This window comes from Azolla caroliniana, unplaced genomic scaffold (assembly GCF_043228905.1).
Source record: "Azolla caroliniana isolate FFs.n. ecotype wild unplaced genomic scaffold, voAzoCaro1.0.p SCAF_3, whole genome shotgun sequence".
Taxonomy (NCBI): Eukaryota; Viridiplantae; Streptophyta; class Polypodiopsida; order Salviniales; family Salviniaceae; genus Azolla; species Azolla caroliniana.
Window position 1 is genome coordinate 23,722,368 of NW_028230438.1, and position 10,115 is coordinate 23,732,482.

Below are 10,115 nucleotides of genomic sequence, written 5' to 3' on the forward strand. Positions count from 1 at the left end.
ATATGTAAAATAGTCCAGAGGATCAAGTATCAAGTGTCAGGATTTATTTAGACTATGGCAGACTGCAGCTCAGGGAGGCTTCAAATGCTAACAGCTTCTAATACATGTTTCTAACAGCTTCAAGGTCGATGAATTGATTTATTGTACAAAAGTATGATTTTTTAGTTAAGAGGGTTGAGGGTCAAGTGCACATACATAATCAACCTGCTTGTTGTAACCAGAAAAGAAGCAAAACTGTATTAAATCTGAAATAATCATCTGTCTAATAAAAGGCACAAGATGACACATCACAGTCTCGGCCTCAACAATGAAGAATCCCTTGGACTATACGAGTAGGACACTGCGGTGCTCCCTAGAAGCAGCCCAAAATAAAGTCAAGGCAACGCACCGAAATCATCTATGGTTATTATGAAATAATTTCATTTTGAAAGAAATAATCTGGAATGTGGATTCATGTACAGGCTTCTTCAAACATGCAGCTTCTCTAGTCTAGCCAAACACTATGTGATTTCATCCTCCACTCAAATTTTGTGTCACATCCTCTTGATTTTTTCTCTTCATATCATAGATTCAAATTATATATTGGCTGTTATGCGAAACCTGTGTTACAATTTCTCATTGAGTAAGCAAAAACGTATGAAATCTGAAGCCGTTCTCTCTTTTTGCTAGCCTGGAATTCTCTAATCTTGTCTCTTGGGTTCCAAGAGGATTTTGATTGCAGTGTGGTGCTCTTGCTTTGTGTCGGTAAACCTTCTGTATTCTTAGCAGTTGGACCATCAATTATGTTTCATAGTGGCCACATTAATGTAAGACTAACTAACTGCTGAGAATCATGATGAAGTGTACGTGAGAGTTTGCCCTTAGATGGCTGCACTGGATATAATATAGGAATCCCCAATATTAGTCCAAATCGAATGCTTTTGTCATTGAATTGCATATTTAATCTTCAAAAGTAGATTCAAGAGACTCTTCCCCATAAAGGGTTTTTTGGACATAGTTTTGGTCGATAAACACATCACAAACCAAAAATATGAGGTTGTATAAAGTTACCAAATATATTAGGGACAATATCCATGTCATGCAGTTTCTTCTGAAACTTCCCATCATGCTTCAACCCCTCTACTCCAAATGTTCGGGTAAGTCGGGACGTAGTATTTGACGAATCAGCCTCAATGTACGAACCATTTACGAATGACCATGACAACACATAAGAGAATGATTAGCTAAGGCCGATACTTGAAGAAAGTCCAATCACAACCAGGTTGAGCAATCAAAGCAAGTCATGGCCAAGTCCATTATTAGACAAAGGCAGGGCCAAAATGCCAAGATATGAAGATCAATCTCACAACAACGAATCAACTCACTCACTCGACAATGAGTGTGGTGGCTTTGAAATGTCGTCAGTCGGTTCGGCAACAATGACTACATGGCATACTATTATGGCTTTATGATGAAGGTAGGCATAATTCGAGAACCGGAAAGTTTTTCCAAAGCAACCAAGGACTCATAATGGGTCAAAGCGATTAACAAGGAGATGTAAGCACTCTCTAAGAACGAGACATGGGATCGGGTCCCCTCTTCACCGTACCAAAAGGCAATTGGTTGTTAGTGGATATACAAGGTGAAGCACAGCTCTGATGCCACCGTCAATCAGTATTAGGCCTAGCTAGTCACGAAAGGATACGCAAAGACACATGGGGTTTATTATGAAGACACCTATTCCCCGATGGCAAAGATGACGACCATTTGGACCGTCATTGTGCTTGCAGCAGCCAAAGGGTGGCACCTCTATCAAATGGACGTACAGAATGCTTTTCTTCAAGGCAAATTAGATGAGGTGTACATGTTACAACCTCCCGGGTTCAAATAGAGTACACACCTGCACACATTCTGTCAACTCAAAAAGCCTCTCTACCGCCTGAAGCAGGCACCTAGAGCATGGCTTTTGAAGATAACTCAATATCTTCATCAAATCGGCTTCAGAATGTCCAAGTCTAACAACTCCTTGTTCATCCGGAGCGACTCCATAGAACAACTATTCATCATTATATACGTCGATGACTTGGTAATGGGAGGAGAACACCTCGCCGATATCAATCATATCATGAAGCTTCTCTCTTGTCGATTCGAAATGATAGATATGAAGGAGCTCCATTACTTTCTAGGTATAGAAATAATTTGAACCTCATGCCAACATTATGATCTCCCTATGGGACTACATCGTCAACTTGTTATACAAGTTCGTGAGTGCAAATCTATGGCAATTCCTCTCGATCAAAACCCGAAGCTAGAGACTGACTTTAGCACAGAAGAGTGTGAGCCAACTCACTATCGTGAACTAGTCGAAAGCATGATCTACCTCACCATTACTCGACCCAACCTCAGTTATCCAATCGGCCTCCTTAGTCATTTCATGCAAACACCTCACGACATTCATCATTTGGACTGTGTTAAGTGAGTTCTAAGGTATGCAAGTGGGATGATATATTACGACATCCTCTACAAATCGGCCAGACAATTCGACTCAAAGGATACACAAATGCTGATTGTGCGGCTACAAGGTCGACAAACAATCAACTTCTAGATTCGTCTTCGCCGTCCGCAGCGGAGCCATATCATGGAGCAACAAAAACAACCGACAATCGCACTATTGAGCAAAGAAGCTTAATACAGGGGCACGATCGTGGTCACATGTGAAGCCGTATGGTTCAAGAGGATTCTCAAGAATCTGGACATCTCCATCAAAGATCCAGTCATCCTATACTACGATAACATAAGCAATAGTCACCTCGCTCGCAACCCGATTTTTCATGCTCGGGCTAAGCACTTAAAGTGCATTATCAGTTCATCCAAGAACATATCCTGGCTGGAGATGTCGACCTGGAACACATCAGCACGAAGCTAGGGAAGGCTGACATCTTCAAGAAGGTCTTAGGAGCCAACAAGCTCCATCAGTTCATGACAAACCTAGGACTCTCAACCACCGACTAGTCGAGCTTGAGGAGGAGTAAGGAGCCGTCGTCGCCTGATATGGAGTCAAATGGAGCAGAATGAACACAGAAAACGGAGTGAGATGGCCATCCATAACCGAAGTCGAAGCCGACTACTGGAGCCGACCCAGATACCAATCACCAAACCAACTCTCTAGCGATCGGAAGTTGTGTTTGAAGGAGCATGTTGAGAATGAAAGTCAACTTCCCCAATGTCGAGACACCCTAGGAATAGCCAAGTGTGTGAACATCCCACCACTTTGTATCATAACTAATGTGTCATAGAAGTTAAGTCCTATGACACATAGTTAGTAGGTAGTTAAGTCTCCACATCTTTCCCAAGAGGTGGTTGTAGTAAGAGAATATAGAGAGAATGTGACTACATAAGTACCTTTCTTCTTTGTAATTGTTGGTTCTTTTTTATACTTGTTAAGATAGTTTTCTGTTTACATACAGTGCTCTCTCTCTCTCTCTCTCTCGTGGTAAAAGCACACAATTATATTAATTGTATGTAAATTCCACTTAGTTACAACATTTCTTAGTGTCCTCTACCTATCATATGCCTATGTAGGGAGAGGGACGTCCTAAATATGCAAATTTTGAGGAAACCATCCCTGCATGCTCTAACATGAAAAAATTCCATATGAGAATACCTTTCAGCTTCTTTATATCGGTCTTCACCCCTTGTTGATTATCAAACATGAAAGCATTATACATATTCCAATTGTGTTGTAGTCCCTAATGACGTAAAAATTGGAACAATATCTCCATCTCATAATTTGAACCATTTGAACATATTGAGAAAAATTCCATTATTGAGGTCTCAAACAACGGGTTAAAACTTGCCAAATGTCTGATAAGTGCTTCCAATGGTACACGCTACAGGACATTTAATGAACGTATGTGTATTATCCTCCAATGGAACGATGCAAAAGAAACAAGTGCCATATGAATACCTTTGCACGAAATGGTAGATGGGAATGCCAACCACGTTGTAATATTTTCCACCAACTTGCATCTGACTTACATACATTCCACAACTTCTCTACTTTAGGTAATAGCCAAGATAATGATATCATTGCATGATGATACAATATATTTGTAGTGACCTATAACAAGCGTGTATCATCTTGTAACCACCAATCCACCCAAGGTGCAACATTTGTTTTCAATGGCAAAGATCCTTGCAACAATGGTATATCTTGTAATTTCTCCCAAATAAATCCATATTTTGGGGGAATACATAACCACCGCTTGGCATCTTCAAATTCCGACAACCTTTGAGAGTCATTATCAACCACATCTTCCAAATGTACAATCCCCAGTCAAAATAAACGATTCAATTGAGATCGCTTCGCATCTTCAAATTCCGACAACCTTTGAGAGTCATTATCAACCACATCTTCCAAATGTACAATCCCCAGTCAAAATAAACGATTCAATTGAGATCGCTTCGCATCTTCAAATTCCGACAACCTTTGAGAGTCATTATCAACCACATCTTCCAAATGTACAATCCCCAGTCAAAATAAACGATTCAATTGAGATCGCTTCGCATCTTCAAATTCCGACAACCTTTGAGAGTCATTATCAACCACATCTTCCAAATGTACAATCCCCAGTCGAAATAAACAATTCAATTGAGATCGCTTGGCATCTCTCTCTCTCTCTCTCTCTCTCTCTCTCTCTCTCTCTCTCTCTCTCTCTCTCTCTATCTATCTATCTATCTATCTCTCTATCTATCTATCTCTCTCTCTATCTCTCTCTGTGTGGCTTTCATTAAGAAAGGAAAAACACCACCATGACTAACTTACCACAAAGTATAGAACCCTTCTATCTAGGGATCTAAAGACTACTACGACTCCAAACTCAATGTCACCCTACACACCAATTCAAATGGTGAATATGATGATATGTTACCCTGCAAAGTTCTCTCTCTTCATGCTTGAGATTTCATGACTTCTCTAACACTGTAAATTGCCACAAAAGAAGTCCTTTTAACTTTAGAACATATTTTCTCCCCCCAACTTGCGAATCAAAAGTGAAGGCATTCCATATATTCCAATTGAACCATAGTCCCCAATCCCTCAAGAACGCAAAAATAATTTGGAAATGAGGCATCGGTTCATTGTTCTCCATATGTGCAAAAACCCAACTGAAGGAAGATATGTTTACTCCTGTTAGAGACATCCACACTAAACTGATACACCTCCAATTGCCATCGGGCATGAAATAAATCGATGCCTACTATGTACCAATTCCACCGAACAAAAGAAACACAATCCTTTCGTAATGTTTCTTTTTTTTTATGCATCCCCTAATGGTAAAGCTCCAACCATAACTCTCCAAATAAATACCTTGGCTCGTAGCATCAATCGAGAACACCAACTTGCCTTGATCACAATTTCTTGAGGATCAAAACACATGATACCATTTTCCTCTAACCTTACCACATTATGTCATGCATGTGATTCATGAAGGTCATGAAAAAACTTATGTGAGTGACAATTAGCATCCTCCACTTCTTGTAGTACACGATGTAATCTAGCATGTTGATAATTTTTCATCGTAAGATCATGCATTGCCGAAATTAATACCTTTGATATCCCATCAACTCTACATTTGTTGGCCAATAAGTGAACAATGAATTGCATTATCAAGTAAATTAACGAGGAGACTTAATTTCTTTCTCCTTCCTAAGGCATGGTGAATTCCATAATACCTAATTAACCTCTAAACATCTCCAACAAATACTTTCCACATTTCATACCCATCAAATTGAACACGATAAGCAAATGCATCAATCAATTGACACATATAGGCATGCAAGACCTCATGATCCAAAAATGAGAAATTGAAAATCAACTGTGGTTTTCCTAAAAACTCGTGAAAAATTCTAATCGAGTGGTGAATGAATTCAAAAATTAATGGGAAATGATCTTATATAATTGACCCATAAGACACTTAAATATCCAAAATCTCTAGTAAAAACCCTTCGGCAGCATTACATACATTTGATCTAACCTACTCCAAGTATCCTTATATTGAGCCGATTCAAAGGTATAACCAGGTAAATCTCTCTTGATCCATTTCCATACATCCCTTAACATGACTTCAATCTCAAAATCTCCCTATTCTTGAGCCTCTAGTCCATTCGTAATAGAGCGGATAGATGTTGATTGATTCGTCTCACAACAAACATTAAAATCTCCTATCTATAAACCCAGTCTACCATTATCAAGCATCGAGTTTATAGATATCTCAACCACGATAAATCTTCCAAATTCATTTGAAACAATTACTTTTGGATGAAATTTATCTGTTATAAGCATGACAATCCCAAAATAATCCCCATGAACAATGCAAGCATAACATAGTGTATAACCCTTATAATAACTAATTAATCCAGCATTACAATAATCTTTATGCTCTACTGCACATAAAACATCCCATTGCTCACTTAACACAATCGTCCAAACCTCACACATTCTAAATCTAGAACACAATCCCCTCAGATTCCATGTGGTTATCATCATACTTTATTTTTTCCTTTAATTTGAGAAATCTCCTTCTCCTTCACTACTAATGTTTCTGCCATATTTTGAATTAAATCCCCTAAGATTGCATACAAACTACTATGGGAGTGCAAAACTCCAGACCCCGATGGCACCTCCTGTGAACAAGGCACTGTTTTCCGCTTACTCCAAGGAACATACAAATTACCTTTATTATCAAAAGACAATTTCTCTGGATAGTCCTCCTGGCAACCCCATGGTCTATTCCGCATAGAATTTGTTCAAGTTGAATTAGTGTTACCTTCTCCATAGATACATTATGCCCAACATTCTTATTAAACTTCTTCATCTTTCCAAAAACTATAAATCATTGCCCTTTATCCTCTATAGTCTTTCCATCCTTATCATTCACAATCTGTGGTTCCTTTATTTGCTCTGAAATTATCAAAGTTTGAATCATATCATGATTTTTAGGCTCCTCATGTACCACTTCCACTACATTATTTCTTTTTTGAGGACACTCAACCATAAAATGCCCTAACACACCACAATGAAAACATTGTTTTGCAAATGTACCCCATTTAAGCCGAAAATACATAGGAGGCATACAAGAGCATGCAATTTGTAAACTACTTGGCCTATTTACGGCAGTATCCCAAAGAAAACACATCCGATATCGATTTTGAGCATTAGCACTAGGAGGCACCAATATCTTTCCCAACTTTTCCATTGTTGGCCCTAATATTGGCCAGACCACTAAATATGTGCACTCTACCTCAACATATACAGGACACTCTTGCTTCAATATATCTTAATATTCCACTAGTGGCCTCCACGAAACAATATGAACCAAACTTCTCTCATAAAACATTGGCAATTTATTGAGTAATTTCTCTTTATACTCTTGTGATACCAAAACAACTTCATAAAACCCACGAGGACCAGCATAAACCATCTTGAACACAATCAGCTTGTAAAATCCCACGTAACCATTGTTTGACCCTCCAAAGGAAAGGGATCTTCCCCGTGAAAAACAATATGACCCCTTTATCAAAACAATTAGCAAATGAGCCAAAAAACTCCTTATTGTCTATTTCTACCTTAGTCACTTCATCGTCAACAAACTCCTCAATAACTTTTACATTCTCCGTTATACAATCTTCCATTAATATATTTGTCATGCATCTTAAATTTTCCCAATGAGTATCATCCTTCCCAATATCATCTTGTTGCATTGCATCAATATAAGACATATCATTAAGATTATCTCCAATACATCGTTGTCTTTTACCATCCCCTCTTGAACTCGATACGAACTCAACCACGCATGCATCCTTTGACGAATTTGGAGACTCATCGATATTCATGAAACCACTACCATCCATATGGCAAAAAATATGAGAGAGCTCACTTACAAGAAATTTTGTTAGAGAGGGAAACAAAGCAAGAGACCATAATATGTATACAACCGAATGACAATTTTGCTAATAACGTTCTATAGAAACTACTCTTTAGAAAGCTCTCTATTCAAGCTTTGAAACGAGCCAAAGATACTAAGGAAACAGACATCGGAGCAGAAAGATACATAAAAAACCGTGTTTGTCCTTCTCCAACATTTTCTCTTTTTTATTGATTGTAATTAGCTTACCATAGTTGTAAGTCATTTTCACTACTACCTTACTATATATATATATCTCTTATTTCACTAGATGCCACTATGGAATGTGGGGGTTGAACCCATGACCACTTGGTCTCCATTGGGCAACCATACCAATTGAGCTACATCCATTTAGGCCTTTCTCATATATACACACACACACACACACATTCCTAGATGCCACTATGGAATGTCGGGGTTGAACCCATGACCACTTTGTCTCCATTGGGCAACCATACCAATTGAGCCACATCCATTTAGGCCTCTCTCTGATGTCTCTCTCTCAGACACACACACACACTTTCCTAATTGCCACTATGGAATGTGGGGGTTGAACCCATGACCACTTGGTCTCCATTGTGCAACCATACCAATTGAGCCACATCCATTTAGGCCTCTCTCTTATGTCTCTCTCTCATACACACACGCACACACACACACACACACACACACACTTTCCTAATTGCCACTATGGAATGTCGGGGTTGAACCCATGACCACTTGGTCTCCATTGTGCAACCATACCAATTGAGCCACATCCATTTAGGCCTCTCTCTGATGTCTCTCTCATACACACACGCACACACACACACACACACACACACACACACACACTTTCCTAGATGCCACTATGGTATGTCGGGGTTGAACCCATTACCACTTTGTCTCCATTGGGCAACCATACCAATTGAGCCACATCCATTTAGGCCTCTCTCTGATGTCTCTCTCATACACACACACACACACACACACACACACACACACACATTCCTAGATGCCACTATGGTATGTCGGGGTTGAACCCATTACCACTTTGTCTCCATTGGGCAACCATACCAATTGAGCCACATCCATTTAGGCCTCTCTCTGATGTCTCTCTCATACACACACACACACACACACACACACACACACTTTCCTAGATGCCACTATGGTATGTCGGGGTTGAACCCATTACCACTTTGTCTCCATTGGGCAACCATACCAATTGAGCTACATCCAATTGGGTCTCTCTCTCTCTCTCTCTCTCTCTCTCTCTCATACACACACACACATACACACACTTTCCGCTACACATAATTACACACACACACACACACATACTCTTTCTACTCCACAGAATCACACTCGATTCTTTACAGAAGTCATGGGCGAGGGATATGAGGATGATATTTACGATAGGAAAGGCTTCGTGGAGAGGGGCAGTATATATATATATATATATATATATATATAATACTATATGCCCCTCTCCATCAATAAACAATATATGTATATTTATTTTATTTATTTATTTATATCGTGTTTTTTGCCTTCCATGTATGTATGGTTAGCAATGGGCACGGTTTCGGCTCAAACCGAACCGAACCGTTAAACCGTGGCTTAACGGTTTATCGGTTCAAAATTAAATAATGAGTTTGGTTTGGTTTAAAGAATGAAAGTTCGGTTTGGTTTCGGTTCGGTTTGGTTTAACATTTATCGGTTTATCGGTTTATCGGTTTATCGGTTTTATCGGTTTAACGGTTTCTATTAATTTGGTTCGGTTTATAGGTTTATAGGTTCTTACCCTAGCCCTAAATTTTCAATTTTATAAATTATACCCTTCCTAAATTTTCTATTTTATAAATTATACCCTTCTTATTTTTACTATGGACCTAATACTAGTTAGTAGTAGTAAGTACATACTACATACTACAAACTATAGGGTATGATACAGACAGTCTACAGACACAACTATCGAACAGACACACTGTGTATCTACTGTTAACTACAGACAGACACAATTATCGAACAGAAACACAGGCGGCATTGTGCAGGCTGAGGCGGCAACCACCAATCACCACTTCATTGCTCTTCAGACTCCAAACTCTCCATAACACAGGTATGAATCATGATCCATAACACAGGCTGAGACACTCCAAACTTTTTTTATAGATGTGTGGTTTGCATATA